We start from the raw sequence: 21,604 nt of genomic DNA on the forward strand, positions 1-21,604 counted from the left end.
GGAGCACTCATACCTGACAGCACGCCAGTTACGTTTGCCAATATTATACCTCTGATATTGATCACCACCATTTACAAGCCAGTCTCTGTTAATCCCGGAATTATTCAACCAAAGTACGATGGGCAATGCATGATTATACTCGGGGATCAGCACACGACAGAGTCGTCATGTCGTGAGGTGAGCGCCCGCAAACATTCATCTGCCACATCTGGTGAGCAGCGCGGAGACTGGCTTAAAATATAATCCGCATCCGCGACTAAATGCTTCTTGGAAATGTCGTGATATGGCACAGGGAGCCTGTGGAATAAAGCAGAAACGGAAATCGGAGGGCTTTATCACATGCCACACTCTTCCAACAACCCCTTTCATCGCTTGTTGAACTACCTACCCTGTATACTTCCAAAAATGCGCCCACCGTACGATCAGCTGTTCGTTGAAGTCAAAAAACAAAAGTGAACGCGAGATTGGTGTGTGTGATTACTAAGACGTTCATTGCTTGATTCAACTCCGAAATTGTACACAGCGTCCCCCTCCCCTTCCCCCCCCCTCCCCACCTATGTTTCGCGAAATCGCAGTGCATTTCGCGTATAGTTGGTCTGGTGAACCGTATACCTTGATTAAGTTTAGACGAACGGCTTTAGCATGTCAGAAGCTGCACTGTTTTTTTTTTCTTCAATTTCCGTTAGAGCTATTATGTTTCTTCCGCACTTGCATAGCATTTATTTTTCCGTGGTTTCATTACTTGCCTTGGGTCTTGCTATAAGACGTGTGCGGGCAAATATTTAACGACGCATAGGCTACATTTTCGCATGGTTTATATTCTTATAAAAGGCGTAAGTTATTGTCCGGGATTAGGTAATCATATCCCCGAAACATATTTTTCTGCCACGTATATATTTGAAACGAAGCCGCATTCGTTGTCGACGCTGCAAAATGAAGCCAACCTCTCACTGCGCCAGTATCAGGTCTAAACGAGGCGACAGTAGAATTCATTTGTGCTTGACGTATTTGGAGGTGACAGTGGTGATATGATGCTACCGTCGCCGACGCCCGGAAAAGCGGCGACGAAGTGCGAAGAACCGCGCCCCCGGGCAGCTATTGCAGGCGATCGCGTGCTCTACGAAGACGCAGCTGCTTTTTAAAGGAGTACTGACACGAAATTTTATGTTACCTTTTTTTTCGCTGCTATGCGTGCCTACCAGCCCACTAATCATAGAATGACCGATTAGACGGTCGAGCGCAGCGTAAACATTCATTTACGGCGTCGTTTATTCGTGCCAGTTTCGGTTTCGACTGAAAAACGCCGAACGGCCGCCATGACAGCATGTATAACATGACGTCACCATTCTTGCCGTATCGCTGCCTCTCTGGAAGCGCGCGCGAGCGAGCGCACGCGCGCGCCCAGACCGGCCGAGGTTTTCGCCGTCCCCACAGGCCCGGGCAGCATGACGTCAGTCCCAAAACCATGACGTGTACACACGCCCGAGCAGCGCGCGCCAACCACAACCAGCGCGTCAGCTTCGTCACGGGAGCCCCGACGTCGGCAGTTTGGGGCACGTAGCAGATGATGTCACGTCGGCTCGCTCTGGGCTTTCTCGTGCAGGCGAAGATTAAAATGTATTTGAAATATGTTTCGCTGAACGGTTGCTGTTGAAACTTGCTGGGAGATATCTCCTGATAAAAAGGAAGCGTTTTACATAGTTATCTCAGCTTTGAAATTTCGTGTCAGTACTCCTTTAAGTGACCTAAACGTACTCTCTGCTTATAGACGTCACCACAACAAGTTTTTTTAGGGCGCGGAAAGGCGAAAAGAAGCAAAACAGAATCGAAACACCGTTTGAGCCCCTATCAGCCACGCAGCGCAAATCCCGTCAACGCCGCGGAGAAGCGGCGGCAGGCGGCGCAGCGATCGCGAAGCTCGAGGCGTATACGGGTTAGCTCCGAAAACCACTTTAAAAATCCTTGACCCTGTTCTGCACCTGGGGCTTCGCCTTTCGCCAGGAGCCTTCCGAACGAGTCCTGCACAAAGCCTATACGTGGAATGTGATCAGTGGTGCCTGGAAGATCAGCGCTTATACAAAGACCTATTGTATGCTGTGAAGACAACATCTACAAAAAATCATGCTTCCTCATTTATTATCAACGACACCTCTGCCATGCACTTGTTTCTCCGTCGGCCCTCTTTATCTCTGCCCTTCTCGTTGAGTGTGAACGTGCAAGCTGAGGAGCTTCGGATTTATCTTACCGAGACTTACAGAACTTCGATCACAGTCCTTGTCGCTCTATGGGAAATGTCCCCGGTTTCTTGTGATCTAGCTTTTAGAGCCATTAACAAAAGAACTCCACCACGAGAACGTTTTTAAAGCATTTCCTACTACTACGGCATAAATATCCCTGCGCAACGTTTTAAACAGATGCCTCCAAGTCCGCCCATTCATCCGCTGCACATGGCCCAAACTTTGCTATCACAAAGACAATGAACAAAAGTATTAGTATTTTCACAGCAGAGGCACACAGCATTTTAACCACCTTGGAACACATTACAGAAAACAGAATACACAGTTCCATTATTTTTACAGACTCACTGAGTGTAGTAAAAACTCTTCCTTCAGAAAAACCAACGAAGAACTTCATTGTAAATCGCCTTATAAAATCCACAATGTCTGCCTACGCTCTAAAATTGACTGTAGTAGCTTGGTGGGTACTTGGACACAGCGGTATTTCGAGCAATGAAATCGCTGACCAGAATGCCGCTGTTGCCGCTCTCCGCAGTGTTGTAGATATCCCAGATGTTCCCTACCTATACCTGAAGCCATTAGTTCGCAGTAGGCTTCGGAGGCGCTGGCAGTTACAGTGGGACACACAAATCGAAAACAAACTACACATTATAAAACCGCAAATTGGGAAATACAACACAGACAAATGAAACAGGTTCACAGAAATATCAATATGTAGATTACGGATAGGTCACACACACGCTACACACTCATACCTTTTAAACGGAACATTACCACCTGCTTGTGAGAAGTGCGGATGACGACTTAGAGTTCTGCACTTATTGATCGAATGTTTCGCATACCATGAAGCAAGGAAACGACACTTCCACGAACAATACCCCTACACGATGCCCTTACAGCCATCTTTGTTTTTATCCGATCGACCCCCGATCAGAAGTGAACGCCTTTTAGCCTACCTCGCTGACATTGAATATTGAGCACTCATCTCATACCATGTGTAACATCAGGGCCACCCGATGACAGTGAGGGTGGTTCGGAGCGTTTTCATAACAGGTTCCAGGGACGTCACTGCCATCGCTGGAGCTAGGGTCATGGTTATAAGTCCCCCCCCCCCCCCCCCCGCACTGTCACACATAAACATCATCATTGTTACCTCTCATCTTTTTCATCTTCGCTTTTTAGTGTAAGGGCCCTTTACACCGATCTATAAACTATTTTTATCAAGTACATAAAAATCATCGCCATGGTATTTTAGCAACAAACGTGAAGAAACATTGTCTTGGCGCTCTTTGGCCTTAGACGCCCTTGCGCCAATAAAACACACATAGTAGTAGTGTGATTGCCATTCAATGCCAGGGAGTGGCACCGCGGAAACAGAAAAGCATACCGAAAACAGAACCAACAAATACGTCGGAGCCGAGAAGCCTAATCTATAGCCCTTTGCACTAGCCACTTGCTGCAAATCCGATTCCCGCAGTACCCACAATTCCCATGGCGGCATGTGATCGCAACGACAATTTCCACTGCAGGTGATATTGAGAAACCCTATCTTCTACGCCACCCAGCAAAGATATCTCCTCACCCCAGAAGGCTTCAGCAAGGACATTTTAAACTTTAAATATGTAAATATTATGCGTCACCCCTGCACTTGCGCTCTTGAAGATTAGTTCGCAAGACCTGTGCATGCTGGCGTTGAGAGAAACTTGCGCCGCAACCAAATGCGTCCACAGTTTGCACTTGACGTATTAGTAAGCTTCTTATTGCTATATTTTGTGTATAAAAGCTCTCGAAATATTTACATTGTGTTTTTTAGCCACCCGTTACGAACGGATAAGGACCTGGTCTCTTCGCGGTGATAATAATATACGGCCTAGGATGAAGAGGCCAAAAATAAGGTTTTTGGTACCCGAACAAGTGGCTGTGCCCATTTGGGACTGCAATATATTTCCGTAATATTTCGTAGGAATGTTCTCACGGAAAAGTTTAGAGAAGATGAAGGAGCTACGGTACTGTCACTGTCCCACAGCATAAATACACGGAAACAGAGGAAGCAGTGAAGTGAGACAGCTCAAAATAAAACATAGTCATAAGTGTTAAAGGGTGTGCATTATTAGCGAAAGAAAGCCATGTCTTTTGAATGCTGCATACATGTGTTCTAAAAAAAGTCCACTTTTCTTTTCGAACAGGTGCCTGTCACTGGGTAAACCTGACGCTTGAAGCGGAGAAATACATTCAACAAATTAAAAAGTCGCATGTGCACGTTGTTAGTTGGGGTCTAACAAGTCAATATGAATACTGGAAACGTCAGCCTTCTCCCCACTCAAAGTAAGAGACTTCGCATATACTCGTTTTCTTTGGGAGGCAGCATATACTTGTCGATCGACCACCCCGCGCGAGAACCTCGAAATACATTTAGAATGATAGTACTTTATGACCCACGTCAGTAATAGCACAAAATTCCGTAGATCACACAAAAAAGAAGCCTTTCAAAATAGCTCGTTCGACCCATCCCATTGATGTATTTTGCTCGGCAAACTTATTTGGTATATTCTGGTGTAATTGCATAGGACATTTTTTTGGGGAACATTTCCCGAGCTCTTCTTCCGCCCCAAAATTTCAAAAATGCAAGAAGTGGCCTTTTATCCACTGAAAGCGCTTGGGCAGTTTTTTTATCTATTTTTTGCTGTTCTTCACTATTATCAACGCCCGCATTAACCCTGTCGCCACTGAAAGCGTGTGGGTTAACAATAACTCAACTTATTTCATAACACATCATTCCTCGAGAACTACAAGCGATTTTCACCCGCCATGCGCGTAACCATGGAAACTGCGCCCATAATAATCACTCAGGCGAGCCTATCCCGAGGACCTCCGTTTTATTTTGAGCCGTTTTTCGGGTTGTCACAAAAAGGGTACTTTAGTGTATTTTTCAAAGCACACAAAACATTACAGCGGCATGTCAAGAGAAATGTATGGCACCGTAGAGAACACAAAGCATGCCCCTTGACGTTTGAAAAGGCAGCTACACGTTGCGGCAACGTAGTTTGAATAGAGCTTCCTCCAAGATCAGCCAAGCTCCCCAGGCCTAAGCCTGGTAGGCCCGCCTTTTATAACCTCTGCTGGAAACTGATGATAATGTGAATCACTTGAGAGTTGTGAAACAGTGACGTGATAAGATAGACTGGATCATTGAAAACCCAAGTTTTCAAGCATATGCGTGATTCCGGTGGGTTTTATCGCGGCAAATGTAGGTCCATGACAACAACAAGCTGCGGAAAAGACATCGGGCGGTGAAATGTAGCTGGAAACTGCGGTACCTAAATATGTTAAGCGCGAAATGTAGCACTGTCTTCAGACACCTGCACTGGCACCTCTTTCAATTGAGTATATGAATAAAATATTTACTATGTCCTTAAAAAAAAATCAGTTATCCATTCGTAAAATTTCTGCATTGAAATTGATGGGCGCTTTGTATCATTGACCTAATCCTTTCACTGGTACGTACGCAGTACCTTGCCGCTGGGTGATGTCTCTCTAAATCATTGATTTCTGAAATTGTGATAAGGTGTGTAAACTTTCATGCCTGTGAAATTTGAAATTTTGCATGATGGCCCTGGACCAAATTAGGACACTGCAGAAAGTTTTCTTCAACGACTTTTAAAACATTATGTGTCAGCTCCAATCCTGTAGTTACCCCGTATCAGTGTCTAGTAGTGCCGGGGGTTAAATATCCCTAAATACGTACCTTCTGACCAACTGGTGTTTTATTTCACGGAGAATACCGAATTATAGCTTTATTTGGAGGCCTACTAACTTTCCTGCACATTCAAAACCTAAATAACAAGAAGCGCCAAGCAGTACTTTGAGCCAGGAAGTGGATTTACGAGAATGTGGTCGAAATGGTATTAACAGCAGTTATGACGACGAAACCAAATGCGGTAACTCTCGGTTACATGTTTTGGAAGCGTCTTTCTGTTTTTTCAGGCACCCCATTTTTGCAACGCTGTATGAACCGCATTGTATAGGAAAGTTTAAAAAAGAAAAAAAGGTCGGCAAGACAACCAAAAAAGTATGCAGAGTGGAGCTCTTGTTCGATGTCACTACTGGAATATGGAGCCCTTTTATAACGCTTGTCAACGTAACGGTCCCCTTGATTGGGCAAGAACAAAAACTCACCCTCGAATTTCACCTAACCAACACAAGGCAAGAAGCAAGAAAATACAAATACAAAACCAGAAATCAACTGGATACAGTCCGTCTAAAAAAGGTAAGTGGACATTGCAAATGTGTTCTTGGAACAGGTACTTTCTTGTGCGTATGTAAATTGTGGAACCACAGCAATACCAGAATTTGAAAGTGTAATGTAAAGAAAACACCTAAGCACACAGAAAAAATTGTAGTTTCCCGAAGCATACTAAGCGCCAAGTAGAGCGAAATTAAAACTCTCTACTAAGAGAGCGCGTAAGCTGAGAAGAAATTTTTAAAGACACTCTTTCTGTACCGAAGTTTTCGCCAAACCAAATTAACTTCACGCATTAAAAGGTAGCTAGACAGAATACCCCCCATGTAATGCACGGTCTATATTTTTCACCAACACACCGTATTCCCAAGTACTGTTTATTGGCATGATTGCAAAAGGCAGGAACAGCTTGTTTATACTAACAGACTTGAACAGTTTCGAGCATTCCAGCAATTAACCACTACATTGGTAGTGCTGGCTTCGTGCTGTGTGTCACTGTAAGCTTCAAAGTTTTTTTTTCCCAATGCCTAATCACACTTTTTGAAGTTTTTAATTTTTTTTAGATGTGGAATAGCAGGTTCTGGTGGCAGAAAGTTTTACCACGTGACATGAAGTTTATTTCGCTCACTCACGTTATGCCCAAGGTTCTCATTTGCCTTTGCTTCCTTTGTGTCATTTACGAACTGATTTTGTTACTCTTTATATTGGATATCTACAATTAAAGCTACCTTTCCGAATATATGTACATCAAATGCTACTTCCGTGGGTGTTTTATACTGCATATTGATCTGTTGGCTCTTTCGCCCATTTGCTGCTTCTACGCAATTCATTTGATGTATTTGTAATCGAGGGTCTCCTTTCAGTCAATTGACTCCGAGACCCTCGTCAGTATGCTAATATGTTTGTAATTCTTATTTGTAATAAACTTTCTCTTTCAAGCAGATACCGTCACAGCTTAAAAACTGGTAAAGGCCATACAGATTTGCCGATTTGAAGGTGGGAGTGAATGTTGAGAAGTTTTCGTTGCGATTGCAAAGTGGAACCTAGTCTGGCAAACTTATTGCCCTGTTTTGAGTGCGGCGTTTTCAGCAATACTTTTGTCTGTATGCCGCACAAACGGGAATAGCGAAAATGTTTAACATTATTAGGAATCCTTGAAAGAAAAAAATAGTTGAAAACCGTGGTGCTCAAGACGAGGGGCCTAATGCCGTTATTCCACTTTGCAGATGCAAACTTCGAAAGTCCAAGTGGTTTGATATCAACAGGTAGCTGAAATCATTCCTAGACCGTGTAGTTTAAGACGAAGGAGTCAGAAGTGGCTACGCAACCAACGTAGCGCCACAGAAAATGACTCTGTTGACGCGATTTTTGTTGAGCATTGCAGCCTACTTTTTCAGTTTTATTTCAGAACTGCTGGCTTACTTAATTTACTATGCTCTGATGTTAAGTGTTTAAGAGCTCGCAGAACATGCCAATAGTTGCTCTCCAGATCTAGATTTCAGGCTCCAGAGCTGCGAAATAAAAGCTTTATTCCAGGTATATTTGTGCTTTTATAAAAAATGGAACGAGGGAGAGAACGCGCTACCAGATCGTAGGCGGAAGGATAAGCTAATTACCGATTGGGCGAAGGAACATTTTCACATGCAGGCTCTTCCAGGTGTCACGCGGACTGCCTTCACCATCTTAATTAACTCTTGTTCCCATCCACCACATGGCGATTCTTCTTTAGAACTCAACAACAAAAAATGGTGCTCCGGAGCAACGAAGGCGATTGAGGGGGGTGTAATTTTAGCGATTGAAGAACGATTGCATTGGTGGTCCTGGATACGAAAACAGGGGCAAGAGACTACTATAACGGAACGGCTTCACTCTGAATTGCAACATTGGCGCGTTTTGATGATGGAAATGGTGTAGAGGTATATTTGGCTGCCCAAGTTTACAGCATACACCAGGAGATTCTGATTTATGGTAGCTCGCTAGTTGGTGTCTAAGCCTCCACACAAAGCGTGGCGACAACATTGACATGTGTTATTTATGAAGACCCCAAGACAGGCGCTTTTTTCTAAATCGGCGATCAGGCTCATACGCAACCGACATGGTTCGTGCCCTATATAACGTGATTTATTGTATTCGCGAATCACATCTGAAGGAGCGATCACTCAAATATTTGAGGGCACAGAAGCGAGGAAATATTTTCCGCTTCCCCATGTTCGCTAGCCGAATAAGCACAATCAGGTGGTCTTCAAAGCGGGTTGCTTTATAAGGCGAACCTTTTCGTGGTGTACATTTATACAAAGGCCACGTTGGCTCAATAATATGAAGGCAGAAGGGTTTTGCTTTAAATTTGTATATAATCTCCTGTTGTATGCTGAAGAAGTTAGCTAGTTTTGCTGGCTTGTTTGCTATCTCAGCGCTGGGTGCCAGACGTGTTATTTTCAAAAGGCCAATTTATGAACGCTTTTTGTGGGAGCCCCAAATCACTGCCCGCCAAAGCAAATGTTTTGCGTAGAAAAAGAAAATGTATTAACATTTTCACAACATCGATCCGGAATTCCTGCTGACCTCCTTCATCCCGCTGCCAAGAGCTTTGCGATGACATTTTGGATGGTTTGGCTTGCGCGGAGTTTGCCTATTTATTGTAATCAGACATTTTCATTTCTGAAACAGTTCCCTCCAATGTATCTTATTCATATTTTATTTTCTTTACCGTACCCTCCCCGCAAGTAGAAAGATAAGAAGTTTTCTTCTTATTATACAATATTAGGTCATGCATAACAACAGTACGGAGGAAAACAAATCTAGCTAACATTCTATAATTATAGAATGTTAGCTACTGTGTCCTCAAATGGTTCATGTTCAATAATGGCAGCGATTGATGCAGGGTGGTGGTTCCCTTCGACTGAAGTCACGGGTATAAAACACTGAAAAAATGCATTTGTTCTTAAAAATAGTATTCCAACTTGACTAGCATGATCCAGAAAAAGCGAGTTAAAGTACGGAGGCAAGAGTATGCTAGTGACGTAGCTATGGGTGGTAACATATGTCAACTTTAGGTGGACTGGTCGCCCAAATCGATGATTGATGAAACGACGACTCGCTCGATCAATGGCCGACGCCACATAGCCGACGACGGTCTACTCCAAGCAAACTCAAAATGTACACTGTGTAGACTTTATTTCCATTGCTTATTTACAACTTTCATGGCTCATAACTGCATACAAAAGGTGGAGCAAGGCCCGCGTCGATTGGGGCTGTCCGCTCTCCACCTCTCCTCTGGATCCTTTTTTCCCCCTCAAATCATCAAACTCCTCGGTTTTACCAAAAAAACCCGCCCACAAACGGGACGTCAGAACTGGAGAGTGAAGATGGCTCATTCATTATACCACATAAGGGCACTGATTGGCCACCGTGACAAACAAAGCGAGGGGGGTACAAAATAGCCAGGTGACCGATCTCTCCTGTTTTACAGAAACGCAAAGGTATTGCGCAAAACACAAATATAAAAGAAATGAAAACCCACCGAATAAAAGCAGACCTAACTCCGGAATCGGCTCTCGAACGACACGTCTTAAAGTATTGTCCTACAGTGCACGCCTATGTTTGTGCTCCGCACCGCCAGAATTACACAACATGGTTTTGTTTGTTAACACGTGGAGCGCCTAACAAAGCCTGATCGCCTACTCTTTGACGCATCGCAGACGCCGCGTCGCCAGGCTCAGAGGTGTGACGAACGGCAACTTCGCCCAGTAACTTTGAGCAGTGCATTTGTCATAGGCTGAATGTTTGATGACAAAGGTTTGACCTCTTGAACGACACTCAGGTCCTGTCTGGTTAGGGTTAGGGTGGCGGTAATTCCGTGGCCGTCGCTCATACGTCAAGGGTGCCCCTAGGGCGGTTTCGTGCAAGGAAATCCTTCTTCGAAAGCTTACATCGCTTTCAGCTTTATGGAGTGAGCGACGCGCTTGTTTGCGTCATTTCCGGGTCCGCTCGCCGGGAGGACACAGCAGCGCGACGAATAACAAAGAAGCGTCCACGGTTCTCCTCACGCCCCTCACCCCAACTCAGCTCAGCCGGCGGGGAAACAAATACAGGCAAACAAGCTAATCCCAGCGCAATATATTTAGCTGCCGGATGGTTTTAATTAATAAGTGAGGGGCCCGAACTTAACATATTTCGTGCAAAAGACGTAGGCGTAAAAATTTTTGCCCACAAGGTAATGGATGCAGTTGAAGGTCACATTTAATTGAAATTATGCTTGGAGTGCGATTGAAGTTAGAATGAATCAACCGCTGTTATTTGATGCACTTTTAGTGATTGAATGAGAGTAACGTAACATAAGTCCCAAACGGATGCCGCACACACGAGCTTTGGACGAATCAATGTTTTTTGTACACCAGGAATTGCAGTGATAGAGGGTCTTTCAAAAATTTGTGTGGGGGTTATTCCAACAAGCCGTTAACATCGCCACTTATAAATTCGGTGTGAGTGGCCCATGTGAGATCGGCTGAGATATGCACAACCAGGTATTTGGAAGATGACGCATGATATGAACCAGAGTTATCAATAAAGTAAATAGCTAATTGGTGAGCTGTTCTGGGGACACGTACTAAGGCTTAACATTGGGTAGTTTGGTACACATTATTCACTCTAAAAAACAGCGCAGGGATAAGGACGGAAGAAGTGATAAACCAGAGCGCTGACGAACAACTGAAGTACGATTTATTGACGACATTATATACACGGAAAACTAGTGGCTGTAAGCATGCGCCCATTCAAGGATATCACTCCATGTATGCAATGGAGTGATGGAATGGACGTATGCAATGGAGTATGCAAGCTTACACCACGGATAAAACCATCGCACTTAAAGTGCCAAGCTTGCTATCTGGTACAAATGAGGTTCAACTGTCTACATATGCCACCTCTCTTTACAAAAGGGCAATTGATGGCGTGCTCACACATTGTTCCTCCTGAATTCCAATGAGTGAGGCCTCCAGTATTTCCTGGGAGCATGCTTTAGCATAGAGAACATGCTTACACTATGCGCATAGGAACGGGCAGCAATCTTGCAATGCACTGCAAGAAATGCGAGAACAGTCATTGCCACTCAAAGTTGAAAGAAACGCGCGTTTTACAACGCTATCGACACGCTCGTTCCTGGAAATATTGGAGGTCTCAGCCATGGGCATTCCGGTGGAACAAAGTGTGAGCACGCCTTAAATTGCCATTTTGGAAGAACAGGTAGCATATCTAGCCAGTTAAACATCATTTGTACCAGATAGAAAGCGTGCCACTTCAAGTCTGATTGCTTTATCCTTGATGTAAGCTTCCATTGCATACTTTCAGCGATATTTTAGCCTTGAACGGGCGCATGCTTGCAGCCACTGCTTTTCCGGGTATTTATTGTCGTGTAATCGTACTTCAGTGTTTCGTCAGCGCTCTAGTTTGTCACTTCCCCCATTCTCGTCCCTGCGCTGTTTTTAGTGTAAATCTGGTGACAGGTAAATATTTGCATTTGTTAGTGTTGAGTTCCTTGAGCCAAGGTTTGCTCCAGCAAAAAATATTAGGGTCGTATTGCAAGGAGGTTATGTCATGGTCACAAGTTATTTCCCGGTACACAACACAGTTGTCGGCGAATAAATGAATGTTAGAAGAAACACGCGTCGACAAATCATTAATATGAATAAGGAAAAGAAGTGGACCCAGCATTGAGCGCTGTGGCAGACCGGAGTGGACACGGCTTAGCTCAGAGTAAAAGTAATCGGCGGACACAAACTGAGAAGAGATGGTAGGAAAAAACTCAATCCAAGGTAAAAAATTCGGAATCAAGGTTAGGCTGGTGCAGTTTAAACAACAGTAATGTGGGACGCAGCACATCAAATGCTTTGGAAATGTCACAAAAATTCAATCGTAAGTAGGGGACAGGTCACGATAAGTATGCAGTTTATGAATGAAGAATGCAAGCTGCGTTTCACATGAGTACGTTTTTCTAAAGCCGTGTTGTGATATCGAGCAGAAGGAGTTTGGATTACAACAAATTATGTAGATTAGAGTGTAACTTTTGTTCAGTTATTTTCCATGGACTGCTACATTTTGAACCGGGTGGAAATTAAGGGGTGAGTGTCTGTTACCAGATTTCTGGAGTAGAGCCACTTTGCAGATTTAAATTCAGCTGGTAAGGCCACGCGATCAGCTACGGCTGATAAATGCGTGTTGGTAATATGGAAGAATAGAAAGTAGTACTGATCAAATACTATGAGCTGATCTGGCCGCATGCCAGGTGAAATCGGTGGTTTCAATGACTGAAGTTTTCCTACACCCCGAGAATCGATGGACAGAGGAGGCATCTGGCTTTGATTGTAATTGCGAAATAACGGTTGTAGGACATAATTGGTTTCTGAAACGTTGGATGAAGATACAATATTCAGAACTGAGCTACACTGGTCACACGGAATGCAGGTATTACTTATATCAGAAAGCATTAAAGAGTCCCCATCTTTACCGGGGTTTGTAATACGCAAACGACAAAACAGACAAAACAATTCAATTTATGTTGTGTGCACCAAATGATGTCTATCGCAATTGAAATACAGCTGAATAACCTATCTCTTAATTTTAGTAATAACTCTTTCAAAGCTACGCGGGTTGTTTTGCCCATAAATAAATTTTAAATCTGAGATTTTTAAAGTACGCTGGCAGCGTAGTTAACAAAACCGTAGTGCACGAAAGCCAACTGTTCAGAACAGAAGGGGGCATAGCGATGATGACGCCACATTATATACCCGCTTGCTGTGGTAAGCATCGAAGATTCGTTCTTCGCGCCACAAAACTGACGTCTAACCACTTGCGCTTTTTCAAGGCGGTTCAAGCAGTTTAAATTATTCCAAATTTTAACCCTTTGAACGAAGAACAAGTTTGAGGAGGGCGCATTCAAATTTTTTGTGAAGGATCAGTCGCTGTCATCTGACTTTGGTCTTTGACTTGGAGCAGCTTGCACATCGATCGCTTGCGCTTTGAGTTTGCTGCGGCTCTGCCTTTGACACTTCGACTTTTCATTTTTGCACGCAAGAAAGATTCGCGTTTCAACCATCGTTGTAGTTAGACGGAGGAGATATCAATTTTTAGGCACTAATTTACGAACAATTTCGATTACCTACTTTTCAAAAAACAGCTCACTGAATTCATTTATCCAGAAAACAAATACAAAAATTCTAATCAATCATGACTCAATCAATAATCAATCATACGATGTACATAATTTATGACGACTTTCTTTTGAAGCTAGGGAAAGAAGCGTTGTTTATCTGAAAAAGATTTTCAATTTTACAACTATAACAAAGCTTTCTCATAAATAGGCACTGCGGGTAAGACCCGAAATAAAATAGGATTCCGGCACCACCAGGAATCTAACCTGGAACAAATACAGAAACGGCTCGAGAGCCCCCTAGCTACGCGCACACCGATTGAGCTACGAACTCACGCGGAGACTTGCGGACAGGCGGTGCATTTACCCAAAAGATGTTCCTGTTTACCCCTGCGTTCTCGGTGAATGCCACTTGATAGCGTCACGCGATCTCTCGCGCTGCTGTGTTCTGCACCCACGGCACGTGTAGCTTCCGTGTTCTCACCTTGCAGATGTTCTAGGAGTTAATGAAAACTAAAGAAAACTCACGCTCACGCATGGCATCTAACTTCTCCGTATCTGCCAGCAATCTCGTCGCCTCCGTCGGTGGTGGCAGAGACGCGGGAGAAGTGGAAACGCCTAACACTAGGTCTGAGCTTCGTTTTAGTTTCTATAAAAGAGAGTTTTACTTATTTGCTTCAATAATTTAGCTCAACCAACCACCATTCAAGGAAATTTGCATTGGTTTAACCTTAGCAAACATCTCTTTGAAGTAATAACGGCAGTGGTTAGGTGCATTTCACTTGTCTGTGGTTTCTCTCATTGCGGAACTACGTGTGGTAATTCAAGTGATGGATGAATAGTGGTTGTGGTCATCATTTACACTTTCGCTTTCCAATCACCTTTAAAGGGTGAATTGGTTGGCACTTTTTTATTCAATAAGTCAGGGTAATACTGATGCGGTCTTTCTGTTGATAACTTTGTGTGTTCAGTACGAATGGGATGTTATTGCGAACACATCCTGGGTGAGATGGCCCCGCACTAGGTTAAATCTTAGGATGGATCACACTGCAAAACATGGGAGCTGTCCCCTTCCGGTTCTTGCAGACAGTTCTGGCTGGTATCGTGCCACGCTCTCTGGAGCAGGTTTATGCACCCGCGTCCATGGGATCAGCAGCACAACGCCTAATATATCTTCTGTTTTGTCTTAGGCAAAAGAGCACTCCTTCTTCAGCGGGTTATATTTATTGATGGTCAAGTATATTCAGACAATGCTTTTCTCCTCAGTTTGTCCCAAAATTATTAAAATTTATACTTGCGAGCCTCGACGAAACAAATAACTAAAACTTCTCACTACCCGTATTTATAAAGAGAACTAAATCCATCCAACAAACTGTTGCTGGCTTCTTTCCCAGTGCGAAGTGCCTTCCGAGTACCTAGTTCAGGCTTCCTGCACGTTTAATGCTTCAGCCATGTGTTGTGAAAGACTCATACAGGAATTCTACGAAACAGTTTGTCTCGCGAAGCTTGTTCCCCACATCTTCTCAGCGTGCCAGGAGTCGTCCTAGGTTGCTGTGTGAAACTGAAGCCTTGACATGCAATGCGTTATTGTAGCCGAAACATTTTCGATAATCCTGAAGTCTGCTCTTTTTGGCGGCCAGCCCAGCACACAACGCCCTCTTTGAATAACGTTTTCACTACCCTTGCAGTATATATAGGGCTCAGGTACTGCTGCAATAAAAAAAAACCCGTTTTGAAGTGTGTCTCCCCAGATGTAAGTTAGAACATGCTCGTCTAGGAGGTCGCAGTGTGCAGCCGTATTGAACGCGTGAGGCAGCCTCACTAGCGGACCCAGGCCTTCAGTGCTGATAGCTCCCCAAACATTGACACAGCATCGGTCGCTAGCCAGGTCGTCACGCACGAATTCGGCACAAGTATGTGACAAATAAAATAACGAAATAAATGTAGCCACCACAAGCACAACCCAATACAAGCAGAAAATGTACAACCTTCAAATTGGGCTGCAGGCAAACTCTTGCTGTAAGAAAATTTCCGTTGAGAATAAAAAGAAGGAAGCGTGGATGACCACCGGGACAAATTGCTCACCTTGGAAGCCGGTGCAGAAATCGGCTGACGCCGACAAATTGCGGGTCATCCCGTTTCCCATAAACACGTTGGAGGGCCTGGGGATCCCCTGGACCAGTACTCAGTGGTGCTCCACAGTGTTTCGCTACCGACCTTTCAGTACGATCCTGACCTCCCGTATCGGCAAAGGCTGAAGGAGGAGCAACAGGACGCATCCTTGGTCCCCACGTCCCCTTCCGCCAGGTCCAAAGACATCAAAGTGATCCTGGACTTCCTTCACGTCCAAGTGAAGATTCGAGAGGAGAAGAGCGTCCGATCGTTCGATTCCATCCGCGCGCCGAGGGCAGGGGACACAGCAGTGCATCGGTCCGCCTTCGTGCATCGATACGCCAACCACGATGATTTTCGGTACCCAATCTCCGTTTTCGCGGCTACACGGGTGCAGCTTTGGAATGCGCCGGACCATGTCATCGGCTTCTGCAGAGTACCAATATCGCCCTAGAAGAATCGGAAACATCTGCAAGCAAGCAAGGGCTCCTTCAAATGACGCAAAGCAACCATTTTGTATTGCACTGCAGGTCAGCCAACCGTCTAGTCTGGAACCACTGTTCACGTTGGCAGCTCACGTCCCTTTGCGACATCCAGCTCGCTGCGGGATGGTTCGAGCCTGACAGCAGACAAGATCACAGTCGCAGCGACAGTGTGACACTCAACAGAGCCAACGCCATGACAACCGCTTCGACCAGTCCTGGACGACCCACGCCAGTACTTTTAAAGAAAAACAGTGCATGGGGCCTCGGCACAGGCCGCCAGTTGTCAGTTTGAGTTTTGTTGAATTCTGGCAATCACTGTACCTTCATCCGACGCCATGTGTCCCGTGCACACGCCTATCCCTTCATCAGCGTCGAACGTCTAAAGCTCGCTACGTTCGGAAACACACACCGGCGAGCACCTGTTACGTGCAACAAAGTCTCACACTTAAAGGTCAGCACGAGGGCCCGAACACCACAATCGCGGCCATGGAAGGCCGCTGTATCTGCATCATCACGAGCCCGCCTATCAGCGAAAACATCGTACGTGCAATGGCCGACCACGGTCGTGTTGCTGCGAATGTCCGACTTTCGCCCACGTTTCAAGAGAACCAGGTCAGCCTGTTTGTTGGTCCAGGCACGTATGAAAAGTGGCAGAAGGGCAAGTCTCCAGAATTTCGGCAACTACCAGAAAGAAATTTCTGAAATTGACCATACAAGGTGCTTAACTCGACAGCCGAAGCCCTTCGACCGCTCCATCAAGCGCACTATTTATTTCCCTTGGAAAATTGCCATCTGAGGACACCACCGCAGGCGTTGTCTCGTCCACGCGCCGCCCGAAAGCTATCGGAATTCAGGGCACTTCGGGAAGCTTAGTGTTCGACAACCCCGCCGTGAAACAGTTCAAACATAGGGTTCACAGGCAAAACGACATAAATCAAGTGATAATTCAAAATCAGGCACGAGAACTTGACGTTGTGAACCTTTCGTCCTTGCCATATCAGTTCAAGGAGCAGAAACGTCCTGTCAAAACAAAAGAGAGTAACCCTTGAATCAGTAAAATGCTCGGTATGCAGTGAAAACCCTCAGACAGCGTCGTCCTCAGTGCGGGAAATGTCGCCACCTTCCTATCTGAAAAGCCTGTGAAAAAGAGAGGAGCCGTTCCCGCTTACCCCAGCGCATGTCAGGCTAAACGAAAGAAACACGTGCCCCCAACAGAACCTCGCCCTTCCAGAACCCTCGTTGATTGGCAGCGATCTCCGCAAACGAGCCAAGCACCGTCAAGCCGTCGAAGAGTGTGGTCTTTGGAAACACCCGAAACGGGAATACCTCCTGCTGCTTCGATACACACGGAAAGCGGTAGCGCAGCCACCAGCCAAGCTCGCGCCAAGCTCGTCGTATTTTTAAGGGCAATTCGCTGCCTCCCTTCTAATAGCTTCCCTGAGCAAGCCGGGGGGTGCATCCTTTGGGAGCGGGAGTCTGTTGAAAATAAAGACAACGAAGCGTGCCACCAGCGCAGCCAGAGAGAGCTGACTCCACAAGCGCGGATCACGCGGAAGTCGGTCGCAGCCATCTTCGATAGCCGGACGTCTGGTCTCATCGTTCTCTTTCGCGACAATTTCTTCAAATAAATGGAGAATCAGGGAAAACATACCATCTAAAGTTAAACACACCGAGTGACCAGTTTCAAATATATCGAAATTGAGCGCGAAAGTTCAGTGTATTTTATTTTAAAGAGTTACATTGAAGACCATGCACGGGTGGTGGGCTTATACACGGCTGATGTAGATGTGTGTTTCCGCGCACACAGCTTCGTCGGTAACGCTTGCGCCCACAGTGGTATGCTGTACTTCCAACTTCTTCATCTTCTTGTGACAGTATGTTGTAGGGTACTCATCAATAAAATTCGTGTGGTGTTACCTGCAGTTGCAGGGCGTCCACACTTACCGCTGTTGTTCCCACATCGAAGAAAATGTACTTTCCGCCGTGAAGACAACCTCACATTATTCGGGCATGCTCCATTGCTCGTGCGCCCTGGGGAACGCCGAGCGTTGGCGCATTTGTCGACTAGTGAAGTAAGTCTTTTGGGCAGCAATACATGAAGTAAGAATACATAAATACTAGAGAATATGTACAATGAGTCCACAGCTACCATCATCCTTCATAAGGAGAGCAGTTAAATACCTATAAGGAAGGGCGTCAGAGAAGGAGATACAATCTCTCTAGTGTTATTCACAGCATGTTTACAAGAAGTATTCAGAACATTGGTTTAGCAACAGGTGGGAGTAAGGGTTAATGGAGAATACCTCAGCAACCTCAGATTTGCTGATGACGTTGCCTTGCTAAGTAACTAGTGGGACGAATTGCAAAGCATTCTTTCCGAACTGAACAGAGTAGAACCATTGGCCTGAAAATATTATGCTGAAAACCAAAGTAATGATGGATAACCTCGGGACAGCCCAGCGATTTGAGAATGGTGGCGAGGCAGTGGAAGTGATCTACTTCAGCCAAGATGTGCCCCAAATCCCAATCGTGAGGCAGAGATAATTAGAATGGTAAGAATGGGGTTGAGTGCATACGGCAGATATTCTGAGATAATGAATGGCAGCCTACCATTGTCCATGAAGAAAGTGTATGACAGCTGCTACTTACCGGTACTCTCCTACGGGGCAGAAAATTCGGGGCTCACAAAGAGGGTTCAACTTAATTTGAGAACGACTCATCGGGCAATGGAACGGAAGGTGATAGGTGTAACATTAGGAGACAAGAGGAGAGCTGAGTGGATCAGAGAACAAACGCGTGTTAAGGACATATTAGTAGAAATACAGAAGTCGAAATCGATTTGGGCAGGGCATGTAATGCGAAGGCAAGATAACGGTTGGTCATTAATGGTAACAGAGTGGATCCGAAGAGAAGGCAAGCGTAGCATGGGCGGCAGAAAATTAGGTGGGCAGAGGAGATCAAGAAGCTTGCAGTGATAAATTGGCCGCAGTTAGCGCACAACCGGGGCAGTTGGAGATTAATGGGACAGCACTTTGCCCTGCAGTGGGCGTATAGGCTGGTGATGACGTGAATTGAGCCCCGCTCTCGAGGGCACCTGCTAATGGTTCTCTTTCTGAGACCAAGCAGCTAAATGCCCCTGATCTATCGCGAGCTCATAAAAGGGTCATCAAAGGTAGCGGCAAACATTAGCTGGTTCACATCTTGTGCGCTTGCCCGGGGTCGTCCTGCCCTGTAATCATCATCAATGCGCCCGGCATTATCTCTGTAAGCCAGAATGATGCAGTTCACCGCACCAAATTACAGCCTTGTTAAGCCGCATATCTTACACTGAGACCGGCATTCAAATGCTAGTCTAAGGATGTTCTGCCGCTCAGCGCGTGATACTTTTGAATGCATATCGTCAGAGACTAAGCAAGAAACTTTCGACGCCGATAATATTTCGTTTTACATCGACAACTAGTGTGCAGGAAAAAGAAGTGAATGCTCACTGCTGTTAAATTTTGTCGAAAAATACCCCCTCTGCATGTGGGCCTCATGTGTTTGCATGCCTAATCTGAATAACAGGAAATCTAAGGTTGCTGTTTTTCATAGTTTGTTCTCTAGTTGATGCGCTAGGACCCATTCGAACCTACGATTGTGCGTAGTTCACGACGAAAAAGCCACCTACATAGCACCCTTGGTTAGGAATTAAAAGAAAAAGAGCACTCACAAATACGCTGCTTCAGATAACACTGACGCCGCCAATTCTTTAGCAGTTCACACGCGTGGGTTACAGACCAATCGCGGTCTTCAATTAGCGCGATCCCTGCGGCCAGCGTACTCCTAAAGTTCAGGCGAAAATGCTCGGACCAGAGTGAAACAAAGACGCTTCGAACTTTTGTGGGGTCACCGGTACGTCACGCACGCATGCGCTGTCACGTCCTTTTTTTTACCCCCGGTGCTGCTACATGGCGCTTCGGTAGTGTGCAGACGCTGCTCCCGTGTTCCAATTACTTTTGATGGCACCAGTATGTCCCTTGAAGTATTACTGAACGTTACTGTCATAAATAATTAGACCGACACTAGTAGCAGTTATGGGCCCGCCAGAATGCACCACAGGATTCCTGATGAAGCAAAACATATACTCATTCTCAACAAGACCAGATATACCTATAGGACAAGACATTGAACCTTCCATTTAAGGTGGCCATGCTTACGCCTATACGCATGCCGGATATCTTTTTGCGGGACCTTTTTTGGCGGAAATATTTTTTTATAAAATAAATTGGTGATTAGGGCGAATGAAAGCGTACATTGAATACGTTCGGTAGTCGTAGTTTTTGAATATGCAGGTATGAAAGCTATGGTATGCGGAAATGCTATATTAAAAGAGTGGATGGCATTACGGCGCCTGCTGAACGTTATCTTGATAGTAGATGTAGGTATTCCGTGAGTGCGAACATTTTGCGCGGATGTGAGATTTTGCGCGGATGTGAGCTCTGACAATCCTTCGAAGTGCATCGTACTCATATCTAGACACTGCAAAGGAGCATCGCAAATGAAGGCGGTATGAGGAGACTAGTGGGCCACAACGTGACGTTGAGTGACAGCATGTCGGGCACAGAATTGTGTGCATAGTTTGCCATTCTATTAGCGATCGAGTTGCGAACCAACTTCAGTTATTCGTAATTGCGTATACCAGCGAAGATTTTTAATTCTTTAGGAAAGGACAACTTAAGCAACCGGCAATTTGAAGGAAACCTCGGGATTTACCACGCTCCCAGTCAGTACTGCTTAAGCCCGTGTACCACTGTAAAATGAGCACAAGAGTAACAGCTGCGCAATCACCCTGTGTCTAAGCCGACTAATGCTGTCTGGTTTTTTGCTACAGCTGTTATTACTTCCTACTGAAAAATATTATATCCCAAACAACAATTTCGTTCCAGTCCTGCTTTTTCAGAGCTTACGTCTTTTTTGATGGGTGGTTTGCATACAAGAAGCTGCGCCACTGGCCATGGTCAAGGCCTAGGACATCCTATGTTGCCGTTGGTGTCGGAAGCGTTGCAGACTACTCCAAAGGACTTTACTGGAAAAATGATCACCGCATTGTATACGCCTTGGAAGGGTTGTTTACCCAGCTTTTCAAATGCTCCGAAGAGGACTTTTAAGTGCACGTTTCTTTACTGCATGGAATAAATGTAGTATAAAAAACTACATATTTCTAGCGCCAGCGTAGTGCAATCGATTCCAAGGCTTTGGAGCAACATATTGAAGGCTTTGTCACCTATCGCCGGTCTTGTTGTTAGCACCAACGAGCTTCGTCAAAGGTGCAATGATGGTAGCGAAATTGCGGACAAAGCGCCAGAAGAACGAGCAAAGTCCTACAAAGCTGCGAAGTGTTTTCATT

At 45.2% G+C, this 21,604-nt stretch overlaps 1 long non-coding RNA gene across 1 annotated transcript in view; it reads left to right on the forward strand.

The window, feature by feature from the left end:
• The window catches only part of LOC144173671 (uncharacterized), a 59,238-nt gene extending 37,859 nt beyond the window's left edge, over positions 1-21,379 (forward strand). The window contains exons 2-4 of the long non-coding RNA XR_013323355.1: positions 4,424-4,562; positions 6,222-6,504; positions 21,144-21,379. This is a non-coding gene — a long non-coding RNA (uncharacterized LOC144173671). The remainder of the gene's footprint in view (positions 1-4,423; positions 4,563-6,221; positions 6,505-21,143) is intronic.
• Positions 21,380-21,604: the final 225 nt, after the last annotated feature.

Source organism: Haemaphysalis longicornis, unplaced genomic scaffold (assembly GCF_048455015.1).
Source record: "Haemaphysalis longicornis isolate Haplotype H1 unplaced genomic scaffold, Haemaphysalis longicornis Haplotype H1 scaffold_3, whole genome shotgun sequence".
NCBI lineage: Eukaryota > Metazoa > Arthropoda > Arachnida > Ixodida > Ixodidae > Haemaphysalis > Haemaphysalis longicornis.